This window comes from Megalobrama amblycephala, linkage group LG19 (assembly GCF_018812025.1).
Source record: "Megalobrama amblycephala isolate DHTTF-2021 linkage group LG19, ASM1881202v1, whole genome shotgun sequence".
Taxonomy (NCBI): Eukaryota; Metazoa; Chordata; class Actinopteri; order Cypriniformes; family Xenocyprididae; genus Megalobrama; species Megalobrama amblycephala.
In genome coordinates, this window is record NC_063062.1 from 11213002 (window position 1) to 11227827 (window position 14826).

General features: G+C 39.8%; 1 protein-coding gene across 1 annotated transcript in view; it reads left to right on the top strand.

The window, feature by feature from the left end:
• The first annotated feature begins 4075 nt into the window (after positions 1 to 4075).
• The window catches only part of znf423 (zinc finger protein 423), a 143415-nt gene continuing 132664 nt past the window's right edge, over positions 4076 to 14826 (top strand). Inside the window, 2 exon segments of the mRNA XM_048169047.1 lie at positions 4076 to 4096; positions 4499 to 4558. The gene's annotated coding sequence lies outside the window, so the exon portion shown is untranslated.

The following is a 14826-nucleotide window of genomic DNA, read 5'->3' on the forward strand; positions in this document are numbered from 1 at the left end:
AATTTCATTTTTGGGTGAACTAATCCTTTAATGTTAGTTAATAAAACTATTAATGCTCAGAGTGTATTAAGTAATGTTAACAGATACAACTTTTGGTCTTAAAATTGTATTAGTAAATGTTGAGATTAACATTAACAAAGATTAGTAAAAGCTGTAGAAGTATTATTCATCACTAGTTCATGTTAACTAATGTAATGTATTTAATAAATGTTAACAAATAAAACCTTATTGTAAAGTGTTACCACTACTACTACTACTACTACTACTACTACTACTAATAATAATAATAATAATAATGATTATAATTATTATTATAGTCATAATGATATGTAATACAACATTGTTGGCCAAATTGTAGCACAGCAAACCTGGAGTTAAATCACAAATTTTATCAGAAAAATGCACTTTTTTTATTTTACAGTGAATATTACAGTATTACAGCATTTTTTTTAATGTAATAATAATTATTATTATTAAAGTATTTTTATTGTTTTATAGTCATATAAATTCATATATATTACATTCTGGCCAAATTGTGCAGCTGTACAAACAAGGCAAGCACAGCTTGTTTTATTTTTTTAAATCACAAAAACTCAATTAGATTTATTCCCCCAATTTGTTCAGCATTAACACCTGTCTTCAAAAAGCCACACAGTTTGATGCATCTTTCATTGTTTCTTTCATGATGATTAAGTTAGGGAGCTGCAGATAAAAATAAAAAAGTCTCTCATCATATTACTTGTGTTGTTCCAAACCTTTATGACTTTCTTCATTCTGTGGAACAAAAAAGAAGATATTTTGAAGATATAGTCAGAGGGACCTAAAACAAATCTGAAACCCCACTGACTTGCAATGTATGGACAAAAACAGTTTTTCAAAATATTGTGCACTATGCACTATCCCTTTAATATTTAGGGTTAAGGGCCTGTATAAATTCCTAACCATGAGTATGAGCAATAGTAATCACCACTAATTATCTTTTCTTAAGGAAGGTTGAGGTGTTCTGTGAGTGTGGGTGTTTGAGTGTACCTACTGTAACACCTGCAGTGTAGGCTGGATTTCTGGAGAGATACTGTGCTTTCTGTGTGTGTGTTTGTAAGTGTGTTCGTTTTTTTGTATGACTAGCAGCACTCATAGTGGATCTTACAGACTACCGGGAGCATACCATAAAGCCAGGGGGAGAGAAGCCCAGCCCTGCACTGTGGAGAACAAGAGAGCAAGATCTGACTAGAAAAAGCAGCATGATATCTCCCCTGATAAACAGTACAGCACGGCATCGGAGTGGCTCAGGCCGCGAGACAAACTTATTCTGTGAACAGAGAAAGAACAGTACACATAAATACAAACCTACAGTACAGTGAAGGGAAGGGATGGTCAGAGAGGAGTGAGAGAGCATATCTAAGCAGATTCATCCTAATCAGAGCCACAGTAAGCAATTGTTGGGCCTGGTACGTTCATCACAGGCCCCAACGCAATCACATTCTGGTTGAAACGCCCTGGTTCTGATTATGAATGATGACAAATGATGTGTAAGGTAAGGTGATACCTGGCTGCGATCATGTTCATTTGTAAATTGCAAACCGATTTTTTGCTGTTGCTTCGTAAGTAATCGATATTTAATCAAATAATCCATAACAAAAGGAAGTATAGGCTGATAATGTGTTTTTTTAAAATCTAATATACTCAATGGGTGATTACAAATAGGTCATTCTCGAAACTAATTTAGACTCATTTTTTTGCATAATTTCTATTATATTTTATTTAATTTTAGTCAAAACATTATTGCATTAATTATACAAATAAATATATATTTTAAAATATTATATGTTTATTTTGTGTTTGCTTTGTGTGCAAAACTTGAATTTTAAATAATGTTTATCCTGGGAAAATAAAGAGTTAGAAATAAATAAATATAAATAAATAAATAAAAGTGATATAAATGATTTTTTTCAGGCACCTTGCTAATAATAATAATAGTAATAATAATATCTATAATAAAATCTATAATAATAGTAATAATAGCTATAATAATAATAATAATAATAATAATAATAATATTTTCATTATTATTTATTTAATGTGCAAAACAATATAGATTCAAACATTTTAGTTTTTTATTTTAGGTTACACAATGATTACTTTTTTCATGACAGAAAACTCGAGGGACATGTTTGTCACCATATTTTGAGGATGACCCAAGCACTTGATTTTTAAAATCTGTTTATGAATTAAATGTATTCCAGTTCTAGCCAACACTGCCTCCAAGTCTGGAACGAGAATAAACAGATCCAAAATTCCAGCCAAACGTCATTTAAGAACTGGGAAATTGAGTAACAGAGAGGAAAAATGTGCGAGACTAGAAACAAAGGACAAGAGAAAGGGAAAGAGAGGTGTGACGTATCCCTTGACTTTGAAAGGAGTGGAAGAGAAGACCTCAGTGTCCTGTTAGCAAAGGCCTTCTGTTGTTTCTGGGCTCTAGCGCTTGGCGTCCGGTAACAGGCCAGTCATCCTGACCTGGCTTGGCTCCTCGGGCCTTGACGGCAGGCTTTGCTCTGGAACTCCTGGCTGGAGTGTCTGCGGTCCTGATATTCCACAGCTCTGAGAGGGAAAACAGGGGCCTGTTGGCCTTGGCTTGGGAGTAGAATATGGAATAGGGAGGGTGGTAGTGGAGTCGAGTTCACACCGACCACCCTGCTGGGAGCAGCCTCGACGAGAGCAGTGTACGGTGGCTCAGACAGCACTTTCTACAGTGGTGTGTTGCATATTTGAGAGAGAAGGAGAATCTGTGTGTAATTAAGGAACTGATAATGTGGAAGGAATGCAGTATGGCTGTCAGGGATAGTGCAGTTCGTGCCTCTCTCTCTCTCTCTTTTTCTTTCTCTTCTTTTGTCTCTCATTTTTCCCCTCTTTCTCTGAGAGTCTTTTCCTGAGAGGAAGTGGGTTTAGTGAGACTGCAGTGATGCCCAATGCCAGTGGGAGCATATCTAACCACAATTTCCTTTACACAGAGCAGATTCAGTCTCTCTCTCGTGCTTTCTCTGGCTCTTTCTGTCTTTCTTGTTCCCACTTTTGTTTCTTTTCTCAGATAAATTCTATTTAAAGAAAAAGCTCACTCAAAAATTAAACGTTTGTCATCATTTACTCATCCTGATAATAGTCTAAACTTGTATGACTTTCGTTCTTCCATGAAAGATTTTACACGTTTATTTAGCAGACACTGAAAGGGAAAGCAACTTACAAATGCTATTATGCACACTGTGCTGACTGCTCCCCCCCCCACCCCCAAACACACACACACACACACACACACACACACACACACACACACACACACACACACACACACACAAATACGACAGTATGTTCTATATATTAATTGAGGAATATCGTTAGCCTCATAGCATAATTGCCTAAGTATCATTTGAAAATGAATGACTTAGGAATATTAAAAAAATTGTTTTCATCCATTAAAATCTTCCTGAAGCTCATTATATCAATATTTTGATATAATATATAAATCAATATATTCAGTATTTTTAATTTTATTATACATTTTTTTTTTTTTTTTTTTTTTTTTTTTTTTAAGCCTGACTGCTCCAGTCCCAATTCACCTTCATAGAATTAAAAAAGAGCAGCATGAACAGTCGCTCTTATGGCTCCTTTTGTGTTACACAGAAAAAAGGAAGTCATAAGGGTTTGAATCAATATAAGGGTGAGTAAATAATGACAGACATTTCACTTTTGGCTTAATTAACGCTCTAAATCTTCATGTGGTTAGTTTGATAACTTAATTAGTGTCTCAGCCTCTTTTGAACCTCATCATTGATGTTTATCTTTCCTGCTTTTTGTTCCTTATGTTCATGGACATTGTTCGCTGAGTGTGAAGACTTAGCACTTTTTCAGCATGAATGGACTATTAAGTGTAGGTTAGAAATTATTTGACATATTCCTTTATGCACTGATGCCTCTATCATCTAATGTGGAAGAGTTACGCAAATTACAGACTGTGTTTGTTGTTGAAAAGTTACAGTGTATGTTTCCATTCTAGACTGTGTGCCAAAGTGCTTCCAGGCTACAAGGAGTTTTGTAGAGACCGGTAATGTGTGTGTGTGTGTTTATGGTGGTGAGGCTGTGGGGGGTGGTCCAAGTTCTTATTGTGTCATGAACACTGCTGCTTCCTGTTTGTGTGCCAGTGGGGCTTCCTTCCTTGACTATGCCCAGGAAAACCTTTATCACACATTCCTCCTCTCATCTCACTGCCTCCTGTTACCTGTTTTTGCACCTCCAAAATTAGCACATACACAAACAAAGAGCACTTGCACACAACAAAGCCCTTTGATGTGTATCCAACAGTCAGATCGAACGCATCATAGACTCATGATGGGCCGCCGTTTATGCGGCACGCTTCTGACAAGAATACCGTAAATGTTTGTGTGCCTAAAATGTGTGATTTGGCTACACAAGCACTCTAATACGCTCTCTCTCTCTTTTTCGGTAGCAGTGGAAGAGGCCGAATCTGCGGAGTGCGGCAGTGGTTGGGACTCCTCTGTTCAGACAGGTATGATTTCGCTAGCGTGGCGTCCTGCACGATACATCCAACCCCCTGCTCCCTCGGAGACGACCTGCTGCATCACAATCTCTAATATCAATTCCACATGGCCTGCAGCCCTGCGCACAGAGGGAGGGAGGAAGGGAGGGAAGGAGGGAGAGTTTTTTATAAGACACAAGAGGTTGGCGTCCAGGTGCATGCTGGACTGGAAGCTTAGCGGTGCTTCCTGTCTGAACGTAAAGGCACTTTGCCGCACTCCGAAAGTAATATCGCACGACTTGACGAGTTTGATTACACCTCCTCTCTGGAGAGGAACATTTCTATCCGGCAAAATCCAAGCGCGCTGTTTTAGATCATGCATCTTTCTGAATATTATATTTTGCTTTTCACCCTGTTACCTCAGAAGCCCTTTTCACTCAAGTGTTTTCAAACCAGGAGACTCATTTGGATCAGAGAGTGGAAACATTACCGCACCATCAACAAAGCTGCATTTTTTTGACTGGACGTTATCCAATAAAAACACAGCTATTCATTTTTATGGATTATGTATTAATTAATCCTTGCTTGTATAAGTCAGCACCGTATTTCTGATATTCAGCCAGCGTGAAAAAAAAATGTAAGGCGGGATGTGATTTCACCCTTTGAGATTTTAATTGGTTTGTGAAAAGTGGTTTCTATATGACAGGTTAGTGGCAAGAGGGGGTTTGAGAAATAAAAGGTCTTGGCGATGATGACAGTCAAAAAGGAAGCAAATTATTTTGATAAAATGTTAAGGACAAATGATCACAATAAAAGCAGGAAAGTGTGTTCAAAACGTAAATGGTCAATTGTAATTTTAAAGTCATGATGTAACGAAAGTAGCGACTGATCTTTTCTTCCATATTGTGATGTACATTCAAGTGAAAGGGATTATTGAAAAAGAAAAAATGTTGGGAGAGGATGGTTCAGCCCATCAGTTGTTGATTGGATGGAGGCGGATCTGAATGCGAGCTTGCAGTTGATTGTGAGAAAGGGGATGGGTTTAAGCAGAGTAAATGATTGGAGAAGCCTGGCATATAACACCATAGTCTCGCATAGCCAGACCTTCAGATTGACGGCAGAAGGTCTGGACTCTGTCGCAGCTTTCATTGGCCAAGGACCGCCCAGAGGACATTTGACTGACATGTAATGCAGCCAATCACAGTTTGCTTTGTTCCACGTCATATTTAGGGACATGAAAATGTAAAGTCGATGTCCCTACAATAACAGACCGGCGTGCATCTAATAAATGTGCAAGTTTACTGCAACAGTGGAGCCACGAACTTCACATACTTTTGAAAATCCAGCGTTTTAGTTGATCCTGGTACGTCACAGTTGTAAACACGACGGCTTTCTTCTTCCACGAGATGGTTTGGCGTCACAGCATTTGTTTCCAGGCGGACCGTTAAAGAATGTGACACGCGTCTCCCTGACATCCTGTAGAATTCACCCAACCAGATGGCGACTTCAAAACTCCTGAAGTGTTTCCAGATAAGTGTGCCATATGCATCAGACGTTCAGCCAGCGGTCCGTGGGCATGACGTCTGAGGCTGAGACTAACAACACCACAGAGAATTATGACTAAAATAAATAAATAAATAAATAAATTGCAGGTATGCATGGATGAATTGTTCACAAAAAGATCAATAACATGTACCGGGCTCATTAGCGAAATTTTGGTGAAATTTTGCGGGCAAAAAAAGGTCCATTGTTCATTGTCAACGGTATAGCAATGTATGAAGCACAGCTCACACAGAAGTCACTTTTAAACCAGATTTCTTTTGGTCAACACTGAAAATGTGCATGAGTTATCTGAACATGAGCAAAATCTGTGTGAGGACTCCTGATCTTGCGGATTACTTTTGAAATGACTGGAATTCCCCAGGAAATTTCACTGTGCAACAGTAAATGTGACCTTACCTTAAGACTGCAGCATCAATGCAACTGGCCAATAACTTTTGATAATTATTATTATTATTATTTTTAATATACTAACTTAGTCTATGTGGGATCTGTAGCCTAGCGTCAAGGATTTGTGCAAATGTTGTTGATATGCATTTGGGGCTATTTCCTGGACCTGTTCCCTATTCTTCCAATTGTTTCCTGTCATCTCTCTTATATCCCTGTCGATCAAAAGTAATATATAGCCTATATTGGAATCTCACTAGGGCATTAAAATCACTAAAGTCAGATATTAAGAGTGTGTTAGTTTTGTTTGTGCATTTCTAAGTGTGTGAATGTGCGTGTTGGATCTTGGTGAGCTCAGCAGAGTGAAAGGAGTAAGAGAGAGAGGCCTCCGGGGGCCCGAGGGGATGACGTGGGCCCCTCCTAACCGGCCCTGAGGGAGTGCTGCAGGGGTGCTGACTGAGGTCCTGGGTGGCTGCAAAGTGCTGCGTGTGTGAGATACAGCAGGAAGGGGAGTCCCAGGGCTCTCACTAAAACCCTCCGCTCTTCCGCCCTGCCTCTTCTCCTCGACTCCTCCCTCCATCCCTCTCTTCTTCATTTCTCGTGCTGTAACCCCATTTGCTTGTGCTAATCAGCCTTTTTTTCCACCACCGTTCCGGGTGGACTTGGTCGCATTCCGCATCACCTCCTCTTTCTTCTTTTCTTTTTCCTCTTTGTCTCCCTTTTTTTTCCTTCTTTCTCTCAATCCCTTCCCCCTATCCATACTCTCTCCTGTGTTTGTTTGTGCTGCTGTGCTGGGGCTCAGGGGGCCGCTCGCCATCTCTTATTTAAAAAGATAAAAAAACCTTCCTTCCCTTTATTCCCTAGGAGATGATGTCGACAAGGACACTGGCAGGCTTTTCCTGGTATTAAATTCACTTCGTTCCCCCCCCCACCCCTCTCCTTGGTGGAAAATGTGTACTGAGTTTGGAGCGAGTGCAGCGGGGGGGTTGGAGTTAAGGGGTGGAGAGGTTAAAGGAAAGAGTTAGAGCACCGCCCCCCCACCCGCGGGCCCCTGAGGACCTGATTGAGGCCCCTTCGGTCTTTCCCGCTGGGGGAGCGGGCCGGAGGTACACCCCCCGTTTCCCTCTCTCTCTCTCTCTCTCTCTCTCTCTCTCTCTCTCTCTCTCTTTCTCTCTCTCTCACTGTCTTTCTCTCTCCACCCCGTGCTCCCTGAGATAGAAAAACAACCCGTCCCTCCCTGGCCCAGAGGGGAACAAGAGAAGGAAAGGAGAAAAGAGAGAAAATGAGCCAGGTCTGACACTGGAGACTCGAAGAGATGGTGGTGTGGAGGGGAGGGGGGGGGGGTCGGTCGAAGGAAAGGAAGAAGAGGGAGAGAGAGAGAGAGAGAGTTTATAGAGACAGATGCAGACGCTTGTCATTTTTCGAAAGACGGAGCAAGGAGGGGGGAATTGTTTTTTATAAGTGCCATCAGAGCTGTGAAGTTGAGCATTGTTTTTCCTGCTTCCTGTCAAAGAACCGGAGCGATGCTTTTGGATGCGTTCACACACACACACACACACACACACACACACACACACACACACACACACACACACACACACACACACACACACACACTTTGAAACAATAGCTCTAGAGACTTTGCTTTGTCAACATATAGGACATCGTCTGACGCACATTTGCAGGGATCAAGTACATTATTACTCACACACACACACGTGCGTGCACACACACACCGACGCACACAAGCACCCAATTTGTGTGCGTGTCCCCGACTATGATTCATTGTGGAAAAAGGCTGCTCATATCCCTGTGCGCTGGCCGATAGGGGCTGTAATGGTCTTGAATTGAATTATTTTATTCATTTCCTCCCTCAGCTATTGGTGGGCCGGCAGGACCTCTTAACGCAGCCAATCAGATGGCTCTGTCTGTTCTCCCTTGGTCTCACCCACACTGGGCGAGTCATTGTGACCTCACCCGTAATGTGAGCTTTTTGGTCACCTGTGTATTCCTTAGGCAGAAAGGGAGCTGTTGTGTTCTGGTTTTATTTGGCAGCGGGGCACCGAACCAGGCCTATTTATGACCCTCTTAATGGCCTACACTGTCAAACTCGGCACACGTTAAACTTTTGTCGAGGCCAGAATGAAAGAGGGAGAAAGAAAGGTATGTGCTGCAGTCAGTACAGTACAGGGCAGGGCTGTTTCTATAGGCTTAGTTGGGCCAGAAGTTTAGATTTTTACTTGCCAATATTTTGACTGGTCTCCCTGCAAAAAATGTACATTAAAGTCTGTAACAAAGTTCGTAGAAGGAGGCGGGAACCGGCGAACGTTAAACATAACTTTAATTCAAAATAAACAAATACAAAACGAAAGTAATGCCGGCAGACCCTCGCGGACGTCTGCCGACCACACAAACATAATAAAACGTAAAATAATATCCAGGCCTGGTCCTCTCTCGTCCTTCACTGTCGTCGCTCCTCCTTTTATGCTTCCGGAGCTCCTCCGTGAGAGACTCAAAGCCGGTGCGCCTCACAGGTGGAGCTCATTATCTCTTGCGTCACCGGCCTCGTGCCGTTCACTCACGGCTCTCGCCCGCCCTGCTCGCCACAGTCATTTTTAGAAACAAATTTCATATGCCTTAGAAAAACATATTTAAAATTACATTGTAACTTTTTGAGACATAATGACATATTTTAAGGCTATATCTTAAGAATAACTGCCTGAATGACTAGTCGACTCATCAGTATTAAGGAAGGCCTGTATAATTGGCTGGTTTTATGTTTACCTGACCCTGATTTAATAATATAATGGGAAAAAATGGAATAGAAATTCAAAATGGAAAACATTTATTTTTAAATTATAGTAATATTTCACAATATTACTGTTGTTACTGTATTTTTTCAGATAAATGCAGCCAAACTTCATTCATTCATTCATGCATTCAACAGTAGTGGTGTAACAGTACACAAACATGACTGTTCGGTATGTACCTCGATTTTGAAGTTGCTGTTCGGTATAGCAGGGGGAGAAAACTAAACATAAAATGTGCCCAAATGTGCCTCTGTGTTCCTAAGGACAAAAAAAAATCTTAGCTAATGCTATAAATCATATAAGGAGCCCTTACTTGCACATTACTATATTAAAAGTTACAATTAACAACATAGCCCAAATTATTAAATTCAGTTGCTATTTATTTTTAGATATAATCAACACTCAAAAAAAAAAAAAAAAAAAAAAAAGCAAGTAAATTGCACATAAGGCAGGTTTTGCATTAACTTCTAAATCTAATCATAAAGTTAATTTTCTACTCCCATTCATTTTTAAAATATAATAATTTACACAGTTACTGTCATAACTTGTTTTCATGACAAATTTACTTAAACATACATTAAATAATCAAGACATTACTAACAAGTTAAATATAATGAATAGGCTAATATAGTGCATATATGAAATACTCCTCACTAGAGTTCATTTATCTAGCGAACTAACATGCTGTCAACACTAAAATGCCTAAGGTAAATGTAGTGCTACATGAGATATTATTCTCAAGCTGTTTTATTGATATCTTTCTGCAGTTGAAACACTGGTTGAGAGATTACATGTAAACATAACATTGCTGCTGCTTCTCCTGCGATTTTTACTGGTAGCAAACAGTGTTGCATTACCACACGCGCCCCCTTCTGGATTGGAGTATGGATCGCCTGTGACTGACTATATTCGTTGTCTAACTGCGTGCACCGAACCTTGACGTCCGTACCGTTCGGTCGGGACGTCATAATGTCATAATGAAATTTTGCAAACAATGTAACTCCATAAAAATATTGATTTCCTCATTGCCATATCTGTAGAAAATTATATTAATTATATAAATATATATAATTATATATATTTGTATAAGCTGCAAAACCTTTACTGCAGTGGTTCTCAACTCATTTCCTGGGGACCCACTGCTCTACACATTTTTTTTTTTATGTCTCCCTTATTTGACACACTCAGTTCAGTTCAGTTCATGGAGCTGTTTCCTAATGGGCTGATGATCTGAATCAGGTTTGTTAAAAAGATAAGACATAAAAAAAATTGCAGAGTGGTGGGTCCACAGGAGAACCACTGTTTTACTGATTTCTTTGATGCTTTCAAGACTTTCACAAGTCAGATTTGCTAAAACCAGCTAGGTATTATTAACTTGGCGACATGTTTAAATCACTACACAACATTGACCTGATTGGGCAAGCAATAGTTCAATCTGGCCGAAAAAAAAAAAGTCCCATTTTTTTGTTGTTGTTGGGCTTTACTGAGGCAACTGTAGAGAGCCAGAGGACTGGCAAGATCTGTTAGATGACACAGAGTGAAAAATCAGTCAGTCTCCTGGCCCCTTCATATGCTCCATCCCCTCTGGAATCTAACCTGAGCTGGATTCAGGCATGCATTCTCTGTTTGGTGACTGGGAAACGAGGGATGAGAGGGAGGGTGGGAGCAGGACAGGAGCAATGATGACCGTCGGCTACATCGCAGCCCCAAAATGGCCCTCTTTCTCTATGATGCAGTGGGCAGTTTAGAAAAGAGGACACAACCAAGAGATCCATCTCTCTATCCCTCAAGTGCTTTTGTGTGTCTTCCTCTCCCTCCGTTCGTGTCTCGCTGTCTGTCTCGCTCTCTCATTTGTGTCCCTCTCTATTTTTCTTCATCTCCTTGCATGAACCTCTGGAGGTCCATAATATATTTTTAATTTCCCCAAGGCAGCGACAGGAAAACAGTTTTAATGTGTGAAGAGGAGGTGTGCATCTCTGTGTGTGTATGCATTAGCATGTCGCCGTGTGTGTATATTTGCGCGTCGACGTGTGTACGCGTCGCTCGCACGTTCACGTGTCAGCTCGCAGAACCATGGGCTGGAACAGGTGATGGCATCGGTGAGCAGCTGTATTGCTGTTTGTGTGTTCTGTGTGATTTAATTCCCATCCTTCCATGACGCGCTCTTTCATCATCTCCCACTCTTTCTTCTCTGGGTGCACGAGCGTTGGGTGCTGGGTCTCTGGAGGAGGGGAGACTGGTACAGCGTGGCTGGCAAGCCGGGGTCCCGAGGGGCCATGCGGTATTGTGGAAACACAGCTAGCGGAGGCCAGCAGAGCCAGAGAGAGAGGTCTACTTGCTTTAAATAGGTCCCGTGTTTACCGCGTTAGGCCCTGCGCTCCCCCGAGAGACCACGTGCACGCACTGCACCTGCTCAAGTGCTGGGCCATCAGGGGCCCTTGTCCCAACTCCAAACTGGAATACGCACAATGCGGATGTAGATGTACCATACATGTGGCCTTAGAGCTAGTGGTCAACCAACATGGGTTATTTAATGGATGATGACAGTTTATGGAGAGCAGGATGACCATTATGTTTCTGACACGTACATTTGATGACAAAAAAAACCTCACAAAATCTGACAAAAATTCATTAGAATATGCATTGAAAACAGGAAAAGTTTATTATCCATTGACAAGGCTGTAGGTATTTTAAATTGATACAAGGAAGAACTATTACTTGTTTATTAGACAAGATGGCACGATTGGTGGCCATTGCGAATTATCTCAAATTGTCAAAAATGGGCAGATTAATAATAATAATAATAGAATAATAATTAATCTAAATATTTATAATTTTATTCTATTTTAGTTTAGTTTGTAGGATTTGTTTGAAGGTGCCATGGAGTCCATATTAAACCTGGATCACCTCTCTGTTATGTCTTGACGTGGTCCAACATCATTAATGTTTTCTATCAGGGAGCGCGTCTGTGCCAGTTTTCAGGGACAGGATGAGCGATGGATTTCGACAGGTAGGCTGTGTTCGTGTGATGAGATCAGACATACCTAATCGAGCTTGGAGCAGCACTACAATTCCTTGGTCTCTCTGACTAATGCAGCCTTGATCTGGTTTACATTTGGCCATGTCTGGTTCGAGTGTGTGTCCGTGTGTGTGTGTATTTGTGGTATAGTTGAAAGACAGCCTTGTGCTTTAATGTTTTCATAGGAAAAAAGTCTTGTTGAAGTTGGAGCTGCTATTTTTCCAGTGCAGCACAGTGTAGCTTGTTCTTTTGTTGGGGTTAAGTTGTCTTCTTGTGTGTGTGTGTGTGTGTGTGTGTGTGTGTATAGTTTCCCCAAACCAAGCTTACTCTCACCTCATGTTAGTTGTACAACACACACAACTTCTCTTCTGATCTCTATTTCTGTCTCCTGCTTTCTTTTCTCTATCGGTTGACACACGAGTATGACCTCCATGTAGATTTCCCCTTTTAGTACTTTGAAATAATAAAAACATACATTCAATTGCACTTAAACGCACACACAGTACAGCATAACTAAGAGCAGACACAGTGGCGGAAAGGGAAATGGAGTTTTAAGGGTTCTGGTCGTAAAGAGAGTTCCCTAGCTAAGGTCTCGAAACGTTTTAGCTGAGTTGACGACTTGCCGTCTTGGTGAGCAAAACCCACAATGCAAAATGGAAAGCTTTTTATTGCATTATTTAAAGAGTATATGAAATCAAAATTTGACATTTGTGACTTTTAGTCCATGTCTTTTATCTTTGATTTCTATTATTTTTGCAGTCCTAAAAGTTGACAAACTTAACTTTTACTTGATATATGCACTTAAAATTTAGGCTTTCAGGATGCAAATAAAAAAAGATTCTGTACTCACTCATTTTTTCCAATCGGATGTTTCGTCCAAAATTCAATATAGGAAAGCAAACTGCGCTTGTCATGCAGATTCATGGCATTTTATATTTAACATTTATTGTGCATTGTGGGCGATTATAAAGACAACATAGTTGTGCTGTTGGATCTGTGGCTCTTAGTAGCACTAAAGCATCTTCTTGATCTTTTGTCACTTTGTCATTTCTGTGTTCCTCTCATCAGTGTGGAGCATGCCTTGCGGTGTCCATTAAGGGCAGCATCACACCAATGCTAATTATTTCCCACTCTCATGATGGAAGCTGCACCACACTTTAAAAAAAAAAAAAAAAAAAAAGACATATCAACCTAACGAGGGGTAATTAGCAGGTCCCTGTAAGGCGGGGCTGTGCTCGGCAACATGACTGCTCTGTGGATTCTGCTAATTCACTTCTCCTCATCTAATTACCCCACACAAACATGGCTGTTTGTCTTTCCTGAGAGAGAAAGTGTGTGGGGTGGTGGGGGGTGGGTGGGGGTTGATTGTAGCAGACCCCCCCCCCCCCCCCACACACACACACACCACGACCTGAGGCTCAACTTGATGTAAAACAAACACAACCATATTTAATATAAAGCATAAGAAAGGGCTATTAGTAGAGCTATGAATATTATACAATATCATAAAGAAAAACAATCATTAATATATAATGATAATGATAAACTGCTTAAATCAGAGTTTCAGTCAGACCATATTGTAAGGGTGGTTTAAAAAGTTGGCCAAGCTTTATGAATATTAATATTTTTTTTCTTGCATTAGAATATGCAATCTACCATTTTTAGAAAGGATGCTAACCCTTGGGACTGTGTTTAATGACTTCAACTCTTGAGCACCATTGAATTACTTTGTAACATATGAATATGAATATATCCTCTGTTAAAAATGCTGCAGCTATTTTTGAGACATTGTTTTGAAGCCTCTTTACGTTTATGAAAGTGGGTATGTCTCAAGAATTTAAGAGGAAACAGCTGTTTTTATTCAGCTAGCAATTCTTGAGATATTTCTGAAATATTTATACACACACACACACACACACACACACATATATATATATATATATATATATATATATATATATATATATATATATATATATATATATATATATATATATATATATATATATAACATTGTTTCTTTTTTATTTTAATTTTTTTATTTTTTAATGATGCAAGTAAAAATTTATTTTATTTTTAACAATGCATTTTAATTGAAATTAAATATACACTAAAAAATTCTGGGTTAAAACAACCCAAGTTGGGTTGAAAATGGACAAACCCAGTGATTGGGCTGTTTTAACCCAGCAGTTGGGTTAAATGTTTGCCCAACATTCTGGGCAGTTTTATTTAGCTCAACTATTGTTTAAAAATAACTATATGGCTGGCTTAAAATGAACCCAAAATAGGTTGGAAATTAAAAATCAGACAGAGGCAACAGTAATAATTAAAAGGTGAACATTTATTAATAAGCAATTTAAAAAATATTTATTGTGTAATTATTATTCATTCAATTTTGGGTTCATTTTAAGCGAGCAATATAGGCATTTTTAAACAATAGTTGAGTTAAATAAAATTACCCAGTATTTGGGCAAACATTTAACCTATTCGCTGGGTTAAGACAACCTAGTCGCTGGGTTTGT